Source organism: Myodes glareolus, chromosome 6 (assembly GCF_982192425.1).
Source record: "Myodes glareolus chromosome 6, mMyoGla1.1, whole genome shotgun sequence".
Taxonomy (NCBI): domain Eukaryota; kingdom Metazoa; phylum Chordata; class Mammalia; order Rodentia; family Cricetidae; genus Myodes; species Myodes glareolus.
Window position 1 is genome coordinate 10,510,605 of NC_142031.1, and position 17,538 is coordinate 10,528,142.

At 43.9% G+C, this 17,538-nt stretch overlaps 2 pseudogenes; both read right to left on the bottom strand.

Moving 5' to 3' along the window:
- Nucleotides 1–569: 569 nt before the first annotated feature.
- On the bottom strand, nt 570–4,700 carry LOC148121622 (PDZ domain-containing protein 4 pseudogene; annotated as a pseudogene).
- Nucleotides 4,701–11,151: 6,451 nt separating this feature from the next.
- Nucleotides 11,152–13,609, bottom strand: LOC148121623 (oogenesin-1 pseudogene; annotated as a pseudogene).
- Between the last annotated feature and the right edge of the window lie 3,929 nt (nt 13,610–17,538).

Here is a 17,538-nt window from a genome sequence, read left to right on the forward strand (position 1 = left end):
CAAAAAACCCTCCCTTTTTTCCTTCCCCCAACCTCCTTCCCAGCCAGCATTTGGTGAAGTCCACTTTTATCAGGCTCCCTGAAGGATCTGCCAACCGCCATAGCAGGTCCACACAAAAAAGGAAAAAAAAACAGCTATTGGCAAGCCCAGAAACTGAGAAAAACCACAAAATTCAGGGTTGCCTTTGTCTACAAGTAACTGTGGCTTCCAGGGTGGAGAGAGGCCATGCTTAGCAAGAAGCTGGACATTCCCTTGTACTTAAGATACTACACCTCATTTCTGTCTGCACAGACTTCCCTTTCTCCAAGAAAGTATCAAGAGCACTGTTTATGTACACAAACATGCAGGCAAACACAGGTAGCCTTTATGGGTATGCCCTCTATGCTGGCCATTGACATAGCCTCTTGGAGAGAAGGAAATATGTGGTGGAAGAGTAGTGTCTGTTCTAGGGGTTTTCTACTACCAAAGTCCTGTGCACACATACAAATACAGGTGTGTGCACGAGCACAGCGTGCAAGCACACACATAGACACACACTAGATTCTAAGGGAGGGTGAGTGTCAGGATCTCTAGGCCTGGACTGGGCTCTTGCTGGAGCAGCTCAGACATTGGTTGATAGAGAGCAGAGGGTTGTAGATCCTTTTTGCATCAGCTGAGCGGGCACTGTGGGCCAGCATCTCTTAGATGGTGATCCCATTGTCCAGGATCTTCTTGTTTACTTCTTCATGGTCTTACGGTGTCTCAGGGCAATAATGTTGAGCTCAGGCTTGCTGTTGCCATTCTGCTGCTCCTGCAGACACTCCAAGCTGCTCTGAGTCATGAACTCACGCCTCTTCCATTGCTCCAGTGCTCAGATCAGTTGCTCTTCCTCTCTTCCTTGTTCCAATAGCGGCCCATCTTCATCTCACTCACTGCATCATCATCAGTGCTCTTGCTGCTGCTCTCTTCCCGGATTGTCAGGGCCCTAGCACAGGCTGCTTGGCCACATAGCAGGTTGCATCACTTCGCACCTTCATCTTCCATTCCATATGGTGTTGTTTGACAACTGCGACTACCACCCTACCCACCTGGGGACCACTAGCCAAGCTCAAGGAGCCATGGCTCAGACCCTCCAGGGTATGTGGCGGGGTCAACTGCACACAGCTCTGGTACAGTTCTCTCTCCTGGCCACGATGATGACTGGAAAGGTAAGGGCTGCCTTCGGGGCCTACATGCTCCAGAGTAACACCTTTCGTGGTGCTGAGTCAGACATGCTCCTCTGTGTGCTGTCTCCAGCCCACCTCAGGATCCCAGAGAGTGATCAGAACTTGGCAGGGCTTCCAGGTGAAGGAGTCCTTTGGGGTGGGTGGTGACAGGAGGACCAGAAAGGGTCAGGATCAAATTGGAATTGCCAGCAGCAGATCGCTTCAGGGGGATCTGGGGCAAAAGCTCCATGAGCAGCCGAGTGCTCTGGCACCTCTCTCCAGTGCTATGCTATCCTTGTCTGATTTCTCTGGCAGTTCAGAGATATCAGACAGTTGGTGCTTTGGGGGCTCACTGGCTGCCAGGTCATAGAGGTTCACTTCCTCTAGCAGCCAAGCCTTCATACTGCATTCCCACAACTGCTGCATCTTCTGTGCCCGCAATATGTTATGGCCCTTGAACTCTGGCTGCCGAAGCTCCTCTTCCAGCATGGCCATCTCATGACCTAGGTTCTCATTGCGGTTGATGTCCAGTGCACTGTTGCCACTGGAGGCCGGGGAGAAGAAGAAGCCTAGCTGGTTACCATTCTCCAGGTGGCACTTGATCTCCAGCAGCTCCCGTTAGTGTTCATATTCCTCATCAGTGAACCCAGGCAAGTCAGCCCCTCCCAGTCCTGACCCCTCAAACAGCAGAGAGTCCATGCTGAAGTGGATGTCTCTGTTCTGCAGGGCATCCCCTTGCAAGCCAAACTTGAGCCGGCTTCCTTGGGTGCTGGTGGTGCTGGGGGCTCATCCCCCAGCAGGTCCTGTTCAGAGCTATCTTCATTCCAGGTACTCTCATCAGAACGGCCCACCCTGCTGGCCAGATCCTGTCTCCTGTCTCTTGCTCAAGCCTGGGCCCCCATCAGGACCACCCTTCTCATCATTTCCAGTCTACTGGGAAGGGGGTGACTTCAGCTTCCTGACACGAAGGTCCCCTTCATTCTCAGACCCAATGTCATCTAGAAGTCATCTCTGCCACTGTCTTTCCATGGCTCTGAATAAATTGTTTTATTTCCCCTAGGAGTCTGCGAAATTCCTCTTCAGGTGTACACCCAAAGTGTATAGCTGGCTCCTGAGGTAGATTGTTTCTGTATGTTTTAAGAAACTGCTGTACCACTTTCCAAAGTGGCTGCACAAGTTAGCACTCTGATCAGAAGGGAAACAGTCAAATCATTAAGTGTGCAGGCAAATGAATGGAACTAGAAATACTGCTGCACAGGTTCTGGGAGCTACAACATTTTCTGCATCTATCTACAAGGACATTGGCACAAGCATCTTCTCAAGGACAAAGCTCTAGATCATTCTCCTGCTGGCAACAGGAGCACAGAGCTGAGGTGGCAGGAGCTTTGAGCTAGTGCAGTGACCGTCCCTGCAGGGAGAAAAGGAACAAATGTTTGTGGCTGAGCTGAGACTGTGATTGATGTTCATTGGCCTTGAGTTTGCACACACACTTCAGAGATAGTGGTCCCTAGCAGCTCCAGTGCCCTAGATGCTTGAATGCTATAATCTCTAAGTCAGTTGTGGGAAAAGGGCATGAACTTCCCTCCCTGGGGGGAGGCTTCAGTCTGTTATTCCTGCTTCTCGGCCCCCCACATGGTGTCACCTCATTTTTACTTGACTATATATATATATATATATATATATGTATGTATATATGTATATATACGTGTGTGTATGTATGTATATGTATGTATATATATGTGTGTGTATATATATATTCATTTTTTTAAAAAATCTTTTTATGTATATGTGTGTGTTGATGTGTATGTATGTGCAGGTGTCCACAGAAGCCTGAAGGGGCCTTGAAGCACTGGAGCCGGAGTTGCAGGTGGTTATGAGCTGCATTATGTGAGTGCTGGGACCTGAACTGAGGTCTTCTGCAAGTGGAGCAAGAACTCTTAGATTATGAGTCATCTTCCAGTTAAACTTAAATTTTGTTGGTTTTTTTTTTTTAACACAGTCTCACTGTTTATCTCTGGCTTTCCTGGAACTTATTGTTTGGGTTAAAGCTTCACCTCAGCCCCTGATATCCATATATCCTGAGTCTGGAATGTTTAGGTATAAATTCTACTGATGGAGGAGGGTGATCTGTCTATTGTTACTTTCATTGGTTAATAAAGAGACTGCCTTGTCCTTTTTGATAGGCCAGCCTTTAGGTGGGTGGAGTAGACAGAACAGAATTGTGGGAGAAAGAAAGCAGAGGCAGGCAGACGCCATGACTCTCCTCTCCGAGACAGCCGCAGGTTAGAATCCTCCTGGTAAGCCACCACCTCGTGGTGCTACACAGATTATTAGAAATGGGTTAGATCAATATGTAAGAGTTAGTCAATAAGAGGCTACAGATAACGGGCCAAGCAATGTTTAAATGAATACAGTTTCCATGTAATTATTTCAGATGTTAAGCTAGCCAGGAGCCGGGTAGCGGGACACAGCCCACCATTCCTTTCTACATTCTACCCCGAGCCCCATCCCCTGTAAGTTGCCTCAGTCCAGACTACACCTCCATGAAAGCCTGCCAAACAATGACCCCTTCCTGAGATGCTCAAGACCACTCCCACAGGGTATTTAAACTGCCACCCAGAGAAGGAACATGTGGTTTCCTCTCTGTGGGCTGGAATGTCACCTGGAAGTGCTGGTATCCATTAAATCTGAGCGTTTTCTAATTCAATTTGACTTGGTCTGATTTGCATAAGTAAAGAGCTTTATCGGGCCAACACAATTTTTCCCTCACTGTGTAGCCCAGGTTGGCCTTGAACTCAGAAACATCTGCCTGCCTCTGCCTCCCAAGTAAGTGGTGGGGTTAAAGGCATGTGCCACCATGCTCAGCCCAAATATATTTGGATACTTTGCTTAATATTTTCACTTTGTCTTAAATCAACCCTTTGAACAATGAAGCCTTAGGCTCACATAGGGACTGTAAAGATATCTACACTAGGGCCTGGAGAGCGCCCTCAGTGGTAGGAACACTTGCTGCTCTTACAGAGTTCCATGCCCAACACCCACATGGTGGTTCATAATCATCTCCAATGCTAGTTGTGGAGAATCCAATGCTTCTGCAGGCACCTGGCACACACATGGTTTATGTTATGCCCAGATCACAGAGTCCCCCAAAAACTGACTAGGAGACTGAGTTCTGTGTGTCAAAGCAAAGAGCCTTTATTCAAGCTGAAGCTTGGACTCTCTTCTGTCTGAAGCAGCATTTGGGAGCCGAGAGTACCAAGCCCAGTCAGGGTAGGGATTTTCTCATAGTAGAGATTGAGGTGCTGGGATTTCCAGGATTCAGGATTCTGATTGGCTGACATTTATCTAGGGGGTCTTGGTAAAAGGAGTATAAGTGAGTCCTGGGCTTGGGCACATCTGGTGGTCTTTTCTCATCTAATGGTTGGAAAGTCAGGTACTTCCCTTTAGATGTTGGCCATCAATGGGTGGTGCTAGCTTATGGCTTTTACAGGTTCCTATGTTGGCTGCCATGGCCATAGTGTGGCCTGTGCCTCATGTAGGGACAGACTGGGCCCCACATTTTTTACATATCCATGCAGGTAAAACACTCATACACATAAAATCAATCAATCAAGGTCATGCGTGTGTACTCTCGCTAATCTTAATTAACTCCCTGACTTTGCTTCATTCTGACTTTTCTTTTTCCTTTTTTTTCAAGACAGGGTTTCTTGTGTCTTAGTGCCGGCTGTTCTGGAACTTGCTTTGTAGATACGGCTGGCCTCATACTCAGAAAGATCCATCTGCCTCTGCCTCTCGAGTGCTAGAATTAAAGGCCTGTCGTACTGCGGACCTCCTGTTTTGACTTTTCTTAAACTCCCTTTAAGAGTCCACATAAAAGAACCTGTTTACCAGAGTGCAGGTCACTATTTGGGGCTCCTCAGACTGCTGTACTGTGCTGGCCAGGTTCCCCAACTGGTGCCCCCTGTGTCCTCTTTGATTAAATTCCTTTGTAATTCCCTTTAAGGTAACCCAGACGGCTTTAGAACTTGATCATTAAGTATAGGCATGAATTGGGACTTAAAGTTCTTCAGCACAGCATCCTAGTATGTGCCTAGACCTGGATTCCAGAACAGTCTTTCTCAGGAGGGTAAAAAAGCAAAATAAGAAACAGACTTTTTGAGCCAGTTGGTAGTGCAAATGCCTTTAATTCCCATCATTTGGGAAGAAGAGGCAGGTAGATTTCCTGCTTTTAAGACAAGCCTGGTCTACATGAGCTAGATCTCCAAAGCTACAGAGAAACCCTGTCTCAAAAAACCAGAAAGCAAAACAAAAAAAGGAACAAATTTTATTGAGGGGACACTACCCCACTCAAGCACACGGCTCTGGCAGGCCTTGCCCTTCTCCACAATGCCCCCAGCCTTGCTAATAATTCTTTGATTACACTCCTGAAGCTAACCCCCAAGATCTATTCCCTTATTTGGCCACTTCTTCCTCCTGGGGCAGATGACCAAAGTCCAATTTAAGAATTAAATATCACATCAGGGTGCCCCCTGTCATATTCACCAAGTAGTGGTGGCACACGCCTTTAATTCCAGCACTTGGGAAGCAGAGGCAGGTGGATATCTGTGAGTTTGAGGCTAGCCTGGTGCACATGATTATTTTTCAGAACAGCTAGGGCTGTTCCACACAGAAACTCTGTCTTGAAAAACCAAAAGGGGGCAAAAGAAAAAAAAAGGCAAAAACTGGTGCGGGAGAATTATCTGTATTCTGTCAATCATGTATTTTAATAAAACGCTGATTGGCCAGGCAGGAAGTATAGGCGGGTCAACCAGACAGGAAGTAGAGGTGGGGCAATGAGAATAGGATAAGGCTAGGGAGGAGAAAGCTCCCTCAGCCATTCCTGCGCAGACCACCGAAGAGGCAACATGTAAGCTGCCACACTGAGAAAGGTACTGAGCCCATGTGGCTAACATAGATAAGGATAATGGGGTAATATATGTTATAAGAGTTAACAAGAAGCCTGACCTAATGGGCCAATCAGTTTATAACTTATGAAGTCTTGTGAGTGATTTTCTTTGGGCTTGCCAGCTGTGAGGTACTAGGCGGGACAGATACCCCAACAGGCCGGCCCCCTCATGCTACAAAAAACATAAGGGCTGATAACTGTCTGTGTAGATCTGGTCCATGGGGAACAGGGCTTTAAGATAGAATAATGAAGTCCAACTGTGGCACATTTTTGTAAAGTGCTTGGGAGGCTGGGGCAGAGGGATGGTAAAATCTTCCACTTAAAGAGAGATACATTAGGGGCTGGTGAGATGGGTCAGTGGTTAGGACCACTAACGGTTCTTCCAGAGGGCCTGGGTTCAATTCCTAGCACCCACATAGCAGCTCACAACTGTCTGTAAGTCTAAGATCTGACAACCTCACACAAATATACATGCAGGAAAAACACCAATGCACATAAAATAAAACTAAAATATTTTTTTAAATATAGCCAGTTGGTGGTGGAGTTTGCCTTTATTTCTTGACCTTGGGTAACAGACACGCATAGATCCCTATGAGATCGAGACCAGCAAGGGCTACAGAGCAAGTTCTAGGCTCCAAAGAGACAGAGAATTCCTGTCTCAAATAACAATAAATAATAAATAAATAAATAAATAATCAAAAATACAATAACTTCTCTTGCTGAACCAACTTCCAGGAGCCCAATTCAAGAGAGGGTGTAGAGATTATGAACAAGGTGAGGGGGTTCAAGATAATGATGGGGAAACCCACAGATACAGCTGACTTGAGCTTCTGGGAGCTCACAGTCCCTGAATGAACCATTAGGAGCCAGCATGGGACCTACCTAGACCTTCTGAATTTGGCTGACATTTGTGTTCCTTGGTCTTTTGTGGGGCTCCTAGCAGTGAGGCCATGACCTGTACCGGATAGATAAACTGGATCTTTAGAACCTGTACCCTATGGTGGAATATATATATAAATACATATATATATATATATATATATATATATATATATATATATATATATGGGGGGTGGGGGGGTGTGTGTATACATATATATGAATATGTATATGAATGTATATATATATGTATATATATATATATATATAATTTATTATGTGCACAGTATTCTGCCTCCATGTTTTCCTGCAGGCCAGAAGAAAGCACCAGATCTCATTGTAGATGGTTTGATCATCGATGTAGTTTCTAGGAATTGAACTAAGGACCTCTGGAAGAACAGTAAATGTTCTTAACCTCTGAGCCATCTCTCCAGCCCTGCCTTGTTCATTCTTGATGGTGGAGGGGGGGTAGGGAAATGGAGCTTGAACCTGCCTCCACCTGATATGGCATGCTTTGTTGATTCCCATGGGAGGATTTACCCTATCTAAATGGAGACAGAGGAGAAGTGGAAGTTGGGGATAGGAGGGAGGTTGGGAAAGGGAATGGAAAGAGAAGAGGGAGGGAAAACTGATTGGTATGTAAAATAAATAGAAAAAAATGATGAATTTATAAAGATAGATACGCTAAGAGGCTGGGGTGAAGCAGCGGCAGAACAGAGATTTTGTATGCCGGTACCCCATAAAAAGAAGAGCTGCATCTGCTAGTGCAAGTCTGTGATCACAGATACTCTGGAGACTGAGTCAGGATATAAACCTTCAATGCCATCTCAGGGAACTTAATGAGACTCTGTATAAAATTTAAACAGAAAGGGTTTCTGGGATCATAGCTCAATGGTAGAGCATTTGTCCCACATGTGAGACCCTAAATCCAATCCCTGGGACAGTGTAGAGTTGGTGAGATGAGTAAGGGTCCACCCAGTAAACAAGGGTCCTTAGAGCCAAGTCTGATGACCTGAGTTGGATCTGCAGCACCCACCAGATGGAAGAAGAGTGCTGACTCCCGAGGCTGCACTGAGCTTCATTTATATATATGAAATTCAAATATATATACATAATATAACAAAATTGACCTTAAATTTGTATCAATAACCAAGATCCATATTAATGCAAATCTCTATATTATATCCACCTTTAAATGTAAAGAAACATTTACAAACAATATTTGGGAATATGGACATAGACTTGTCCATACTGATACTTACTGTTTGGGGGCACTATTAATCAGGTCTTTCATGGTGTATGCTGTGTGCTAGATTCATCTCAGTCAGCAATTGGGCAAAGTAATTTTTTGAGTGTGTTTACAACCTTTCAGGGGATCATACTCTAGCAAGACTGGAAGCAATCCACAGGTTCTCATCCTCTGTGGAAACAACAGAAGCACCTTTATTCCAAAACAACATGTCCTTAGACCCAAATTTGGAAGTCTTGATACATTTATAATATACATGCTGATTTAGCTTAGCAGACCATACAATAAAATGTCTCTCTGTGCTTAGTTTCTTCACAGTCAAAAAGTTCAGGGAAAACACAATAATATACATAGTCCAGACTCTCAGTGGACTTTCCACTTTTACGTGGCTTGTTTTCCTTTACTCCTTTTAATCTATGACTATCTGAACTCTATCTCTTTAAAGACTTCACCTGTTTTTTTAAAACCATTTACTTCTTTTTATAACTCTCTATACTCCTATTCTTCTCACTCCCAAGCATACGTACATTTATCCAACATCCATTATAGGTCTTTTTTATCTGGATTTGTTTTTATTGCATATCTGTAATCCTTTACTGTCTGGGAGCACTTTTTAAAATGCTAAGCGCTTCTTAAAACTTAAGCTGCACCATTATTACAGGTAATATGACAGTGCTTGTGTGCCTGCAGAGCCTAATTCATTAACAGCAATCACAGCAGAGGGGATTCTCACCTCAGAGACTTGCGGGTAAATTCTTGTTGTGTATCCTTGTCCAGTGAATGTAAGTGAGTAGGTTGACTGTTGGGTAGAGTGAATCTTCTTGATTTGGACGTTTAGATATGTGTAAGTGCAAAATCATTAGGGGGTGCATAATGAATCTCTTGGCATTGTAGGAGATCAGGAAAGAAACAGAGGGATGGAAGTTGAGGAGGTCAAAGAATAAGGGCAGAGTAAATTATGTGTATGTGTGAGAATGCCATAATGAAATTCATCAGATTGTGTGTTAACTTCAATTGTTAAAGGTTGTTCTAATTCACATGGGTTTTGTGTGTGTGTGTGTGTGTGTGTGTGTGTGTGTTAAGATTCACATATTTTTATTTTATGAGTGATTGTGTGTGTGTTTTGTATCTGTTTACAGTTGTGATCTGGCTGCCCTCACTCCCATTGACCTACAGCGAAACTTCCTTGTACTCTGTAATTGACTAGGATGTCTGTGTTCTTTCTGGCTGGTGGTTTTCCACAGAAGCATTCCCAGTGCATGATGCCCTGATCTTGACCTCTGGCTGCTCAGCATCTCTCGGGTCATCTGCATAAAGGTATAAAAAGGCTCTAGCTGGGGCAAAATAAAGGTTGCTGTTCTTCCTCCTGAAAAGAAGCCTCCGTGTCTCAATCGCAGCACCCCCCGCCAGTCTTGGCATCCAAGCTGCTCTGGCATGGCAGTGTACAACATGAGTCTTGATGCTTATGAAGTTAAAGAAAAACAATGGATCCCTGGAACTGGAGGTCGAGATGATTGTGAGACAGAAGCCAACCATCTAGAAAAATTGAAAGTGATCTTAACCACCGAGCCAATTCTTCAGTTTCAACATACAGATCCTTTTTACTAATTTTAATTTTGTAATAATAATAAATGTGATTAAGAAGAAATAATGTGACACCAAATTCTTATATTGTGTCCTGATTATACAAAGGGGATAGGTTCACTCACAGACAGCAACACTGAAATATATACACAAAATATAATTGCAGGGTTCAAGAACATTTAAGTTGTATATATCATAGAGGACAAGGAAATAAAACACATCCAACTAATGAATGTTTTTTATTTTAAAAAAATGATTAAAATTCTTATGTATATTATTATGATGCAGTGTTCTGCCTGCATACCAGAAGAACCAGATCTCATTATAGATGGTTGTGAGCCACCATTTGGCGGCTGGGAATTGAATTCAGGACCTCTGGAAGAGCAGTCAGTGCTCTTAATCATTGAGCCATCTCCTCAGCCCCTGTAAAGGAGGTTTTTATGTGAAGGTCACCAGCCACAACCACAGGGGAGGAGCTTTGAAGAATAAGGCCATATTGCTTATGAGGCTTCCAAGCTAGGCCTGTCGGTAAGGGGAAACAATCTGAGAACTCAGGAAGACTAGACTGAAGGGTCTGAAGTCAAGTGCCCTGGGTCCCATAGAATTTCATGACCAATACAGTTTTGAGACTTACTAGGTGAGGAGGAATGCTGTGGGGCAATCGTCTTTTATCCTGTCACTGTATTATTTTTACTACAATTCTGATTGGCCAGTAGCCAGGCAGGACGAATAGGCCAGAAGATGCTGATTGGCCAGTAGCCAGGCAGGACATATAGCCTGGATAACAGTGACCAGGCAGGAAATAGAGGTGTGGCAACGAGAATTCTGGAAAGAGATGAGTTTCAGTCTGCATTCGTGTTCCAGACACAATGGAAGCAAGATATGACTGCCTCGATGAAAAAGGTACCAGCCACATGGATAACTCAGACTATTAGGGGCTAATGTAAGTTATAATAATTAGTTAATAAGAAGCCTGAGCTAATGGGCCAATAAGTTTATAACTAATGTAGACCTCTGTGTGATTCTTTGGAAATAAATGACCTCAGGACTGGGTGGAAAAGAAAAACTCAGACAACATAGGATGGGGAAACAAAAACAAACAGAGAATGTGGAAATGAGTGGACTGCCTGCTATGAAACTGACAAAGCAACAATCAAGAAACACAGCACATGTGTTATGTGCAATGGACAGAAAGGCATGGTCACTCATGGTTGGGGTCTCTGTGGGGAGCAGTCTCAAGGTGCAATAATACTAGAGAGGATTTCATTCATTTGATCCTATCTTGGTAGCAAGCAGCAACCTTCCCCAATTTATTGCCAGCAAAGGCAATGCCTGCTCTCCAGGTTATAGACACAGGACCGAAAACATTTACAGCAGATGGTGGACACAAAACTGACTGCCTTGGGCTGTCTTTTGGACCTGAGTATATCCAGAAGCTCAGGACAAATTTCATCAAATCTCTCTATAATCACTAGGCCTCTATTGTCATAGCACTCCAGAGGAACAGGGTATAGCTCCTGGGTTAGCTTGTTCAGTTTGGCTGTGTGTTGAAGGAGTTGCTTCAGGAGGGGCAGAGACAGTTTATTATCGACAAAATTGATCTTGAGGAGCTGGGAGCATTGTCTCAGGGCAGGCATAAAATCACTAAATGCAGAATCCTCCAGCCAACAATGCTCCAAATCCAGAGTTTGCAAGGTGTCTTTGACTCTCTCAAGGAGCTTTCCAAGTGGTTTAAATTCTTCAAGAATTGTGTAACTCAGGTAGAGATGCTTAAGTTCAGAAAGGTTCAGACACTGGGGTAGGTAATCCAAGTCTCTCTGTATGAGGTGACAGCAAGTAATAGACAGAGTCTCCAAGGGCTTTTTCAGGTGCCTATAGAGAGAACAAGAGGTTGTTTTCTGTCAAATGGTGTTGAAGAGGATGGTTAGAACTGACAATGTAGCAGATGGTACTTCTCCCACATTCTTTCTGTTGGAGGTCAACCCCTGGACCCTGCCTTTTATGGTCTGCTCATAAAAAATCACAGCATTCTAGTGTGAAGCCTATAGGTATCACCATGGGTCATGCTCAGATCACAGGAGAAAAGTCGTGATTTTCATAGCAGAAGGAGAAAGCATGGTGAGTGTAAGAAGGACTACCTAACCCAAGGGAGCTTCAGCAATACCATACATGATTCCTGAAGGATTCCATGATACCCTTTCCTCAACACTGCCATGTCCTGGTCCCACAACTTCAATGCAGGTGTCACACATTTCCCACAAACTCAATCCCTCTCTATGCACCCAACAACCTTTCTCTAATGAGCAATTATCAGTATCCTGGTGCCTGGTCACAGGTATCTTAGCACATAGTGCATCTCCTTGGATACGCAAGGATGATGGTGCATAACCTGACATTCATGGACCTACCAATCTATAAAAAAACAGAGGTGGGTTATTGGGTCTAGAAAACACCTCTATCCTTCCTTACCTGAGCCACTTTGCCAGGCTGCCAATTAGAACATGAATATAATCTACATAGAGATGCAATAGGCAGTGCAATTTGGGCAATTGTGAGAACAATGTGTTCATCCACTTTTCTTCCAGCTCTTCAGATTCAATGTTACTGTAAGTATTCACAATGCCTTCCAGCATGAGTGTGTGCAGGTTTCTCATCTGTCCCAGATACGATCCAAAAGGAGCCATGTCTTCTATCCGTAAATATGTCATCTTCAGTTCACGTATACAGTGGAGATCTACTGACTGCAAGATGTCAATAACATAGGACATGTCTGACCAAATCTCAAGCTTTTGACAGCATAAATGAACAGAACCTTTTTTCTGCTGGGCCCATTGCCACAAGTACATGGCACATTCATCGAGCTGGCTGTTCACAAGTTTGAGGTCAGTTACTAAATTCAAATATTTCTTCACCCTTGAGTAATGACATGTATCCTCTGACTTCTTCTGTGTCCTGTCCTGATGAGAGCAGTCCTTTTCATACGTTCCAGTCCATATGCTCCAGAAATCAGAGTTCACATCTGTCAAATCCAGCACTCTGATTTTCCCCCTTCTGTGGAAGAAACAGGTTGAATTCAACAAATTAGATATGCATTGCAGTCTTCTCATGCACACCTCAAACTTCAGCTATCCCTTCCAAAGGATTGCTTTTTCCTATGTATACAATCAAGCCCAGGGACTCATGCTCAGTATAAAGGAAACTTTACCAGAGAGGCATCCTCAGCCCTGTCCCACTTCCATCCATTCCCATTCATCCCAGCCTAATTCCACTTGTAATTTTGAGTTATAAGTACTCCTTTGAGGGATTCTTCAGTGACTGTGCTCCAATGTGCTGTCCACACTTGCCATTATTTGCCAAGATGACTGAGACTGGGCCCAAGCCTCTAAAATCCTCTAAAGTGGATTAATCAGAATTCAATGATTTTGCCTTTGTACAAAAAGTCCTTGGTCCTACATGTTCTTTCTTTGCACACACAGAGCCTTCTCCAACCAAGCTGGATCTTGCTTACCTGAGGCAAGCCTCCTCTGTAATCAGCACATCTAGTCCATCAAGCAGGGCCTTCAAAGTCTCCAGGTGTGGGGTCTTCATCAGGGATCCTACAGGAAGGCATGTGAATGGCCAGGCAGGCACCATGGCCCTCAGGATGTTGGTCAGATTGTTCTTGAAGGCCACCTCAAATGTTGCTGGGAACAGAAACCAGGGCAAGCCTGCCACAGCAGAAATGGCCAAGGCCTCCTCCTTCTTCAGCAGGCTCTCTATTGCTAGCTGCTGGAGAGTTGGTAGGGCTTGGTCTCCCATTGTGACTGGTTTACAGGAATAAGGACCCTGGGGAAGCAGGCTAAGAGAGATATTGTTAAGGACTGTAAACTTCAAAGATCTGCACACACAGGAGCTGTCAGGGCACAGTCAGTGCTGAGGGATGGTTGAAATCTCCATTTACCAATTCTTATCACCTTTCCCTGGATTTAAATCCATGATTCACCTCTTTGTGGTACAAAGTCTCTCCAAAGAAAAAGGACAACAAAAAGAAATAGAGATAATTCACATGCTGGAGGAAGAAGACTCACTAGAAAAATAACATGATTGTTTACTTCCAGAGCACAAGAATAGCTTCCTGAGTTCTTCTGAAATGAGTAAAACTGAAGGGGTCAGGATTTCTTGGTGTGGTAGGTCCTTCTGTCTGTGTTGCTTTCCTTAGTTAATGAATAAAGAAATGGCCTTGTAGGCAAGAAGGATGGAACTGAATGGAGGAAGAAGGCAGAGTCAGAGAGATGTCATAGAGCCGCCAGAGTCAGCCATGCCGAATCTTTGCCGGTAAGCCACTGCCATGTGGTGATATACAGATTAATAGAAATGGGCTAAATTAAGAGTTAGCCTATAAGAATCTAGAGCTAATGGGCCAAGCAGTGTTTGAATTAAGACAATTTCTGTGTGGTTATTTCAGGGCTAATCTATCTGGATGGCTGGGACAAACAAGCAGCCCTACCTTGCAACACCTAGTACTAGTCTATCTTCATGATGGAAGTGCTTTGAATAGCCATGATTTTGTTATCTGGAGTTTCAAGGTTCATGCTACTACCAAGAAGCATGATGCCTACTGCCCCTTAATAACATTTAAGTGTCAGGTGAAAGAGGCTCTTAAAAGAGCTGGGAATCTGGGGGTGGTGCACACACCTTTAATCACAGCACTTGGGAGGCAGTGGTAGGGCAAATCTGTGAGTTCAAAGCCAGCCTGGACTTCAGAGTGCGTGTCAGAGCAGTGAAAGATACACAAAGAAACTTTAAAAAAAAAATTTTTTTCTGCTAAGGCTTAGTCAGGAATCCTCTTTTTAAAAAGCAGCAAACTGAGCCTACCTAAAGAATGATGGTTACCAGAAAAAGCTGCACTTGACGCTGTTCTTCAACCATGTGGCCTAACCTTTTACTTTCTGCTGCTTCCTGGGGCTAGAAGATGCCCCCTCATTTGACTACATCTTCTGGTTTACCAGCTTTCTGTTATTGATGGTTTCCTCATGTGGGTGCCAGTCAGGGTGGCAGCAAGGATAGGCACAGCAGGGATGATTGGAACTGGGAGCATTAATGCTTCTCCTAAACCCACAGGGCTAGGTTTGAGTTATAATTGCTAGAGCTGGAATTTCACTCCCATGTCTGGCCTTGGCTGGTGGCTAAAATGTCTCAGGCAAATGGCTTTTTTTTGTAAATTCATGTACCAAAAAAATTGGGTGCCAAATGAAGCATGATTAGTAAAAACTAATCAAGAGAGAGAGAGAGAGAGAGAGAGAGAGAGAGAGAGAGAGAAATTGGGATTCAGCCTGATGATGCAAATAGCAATGCAGTCAGCCACTGGCTCATACCTCAACCTCAATCTGAAAATGGCAATCCTGCCTCCAGGAATCTCAGAATGAGACTGTCTGGGAGCTGTCTCCATTCATTTTATAATCCTCTCTAGGGATGAGATTAAAAGCCTGTCCCACTGGTATTAAAGGTATGTGTCTCCCTGTTTCTATGGCAAGTAGTGTGTCTACTGGGATTAAAGATGTATGTTACCACTTCTTGTCTGCAAGGTTGACCATTATGATGATTTTACTCTGCTGATCCCCAGGAAAGCTATATTTATTGAAATACAATTGAACTAGCTGGGTGGTGTTGGTGCATGCCTTTAATCCCAGCACTCGGGAGGCAGAGGCAGGTGAATCTGTGTGAGTTTGGGGTCAGCCTGGTCTACTACAGCTAGCTCCAGGACAGGCTCCAAAGCTACAGAGAAAACCTGTCTCGAAAAAAAAATTGAAATGCCACCACAGAAAAGACAAGAGATGGAAATGATAATTCACATGCTGGAGGAAGGAAACAATGCCACAGTTGTTTACTTCTAGAGCACCAGAACAGCTGCCCTAGTTTTTCTGAAGCTAGTAAGACTGAAGGGGCAGGGTTTCTAATCAAATGTCAGTGGATAGTTCAGGCTTTTCACGTGGACACTGAATAAATGGAAGCAGCCTGCTTTCCTCAATTTGAGGACAGTATAGGCTCCACGAAGGAGTCCCTGCAGCAATCAGCAGATGCCAATAACTGTTTGCTTTGTTTTCTATTTACAAGGTAGTAACCCTGCTGTTTTGGAACTCACTGTGAACCCTGACTGTCCTGGTACACCTTCTGTTGTAGAACTCTCAAATAACTCTAACACCATTTCTGACAACCATGAGGCCTCTCAGCAGTAGTGCCCCCCACTCCCCTGGGAACCAGGAATCTAACAATTAGTCTTTGTGAATGTTCTCCAGAAATTGGGGAAAGAACCTTTAAGATGTTGACTCAGTTCCTGATGTACATACCAGATAGGAGGCCTCCCCGAAATGTGATTAGGTTCAGCCCTGGGAAAAAGGTCAAAGTGACCCTCAGATGTTTTCTCTAACCTGGCAACCGCTCTCCAGCCAATTTTTGGTAATAGCCCTTTTGAATAAGCCAAACATAATAATCAAAGAACAATAACCCCCAGACACCCACCTTGCTTCTGTGGCTTTTTCCTTTAAAAATAGTGTTTACCAGCTATTTGGGATCTTTCTGGCTTCCCAAATACTGAAAGACCCTGTCATGACAGAATTAATAAAATCCTCATGCTTTGACATCACTTGTGGTGTGAGAGATGGTCTCTTGGGGTGACTCCTCCTCAGTGATTGGACAGTATAGGGTCCAACACTGTAAACCAGGCTAGCCTCCAACTGCACCTTCCATAAGCTGCACATGCTGGGATCAAATAGCATGCCAATACGTCCTGGAATGGAACTCATTGTGTTTACTAGGCTGATCTCAAACTCAAAGAGATCAGCCTTCCTCTGACTACCTTGTGCTTGGACATAAGGCATGCATAAGAATGTCTGGCTTACGACAGCTAACATCAAACTGAATGGAGAGAAACTCAAAGCCATTCCACTAAAATCAGGAACACGACAAGGATGTCCACTCTCCCCATACCTCTTCAAAAGACTGCTTGAAGTTCTAACAATAGCAATTAGACAACATAAGGGGATGAAGAGGATTCAAATTGGAAAGGAAGAAGTTAATCTCTCATTATTTGCAGATGATATGATAGTGTATAAGCGACCCCAAAAACTCTACCAAAGAACTCCTAGAGCTGATAAACACCTTTAGTAATATGGCAGGGTACAAGATCAACTCCAAAAAATCAGTTGCCCTCCTGTACACAAAGGATAAAGAAGTAGGGAGGGAAATCAGAGAAACTTCACCTTTTATGATAGCCACAAATAGCATAAAATATCTTGGGATAACTCTAACCAAGGAAGTGAAAGACCTATTTGACAAGAACTTTAAGTCTTTGCAGAAAGAAACTAAAGAGGATACCAGAAAATGGAAAGATCTCCCTTGCTCTTGGATTGGGATGATCAACATAGTTAAAATGGCATTTCTACCAAAAGCAATCTATAGATTCAATGCAATCCCCATCAAAATTCCATCAAAATTCTTCACAGACATTGAGAGAACCATAATCAACTTTATATGGCAAAACAAAAAACCCAGGAGAGCCTAAACAATCTTATATCATAAAGGAACTTCTGGAGGTATAACCATCCCTGACTTCAAACTCTATTACAGAGCTACAGTATTGAAAACAGCTTGGTATTGGCATAAGAACAGAGAAGTCGACCTATGGAATCGAATAGAAGACCCGGATATTAAACCACAAA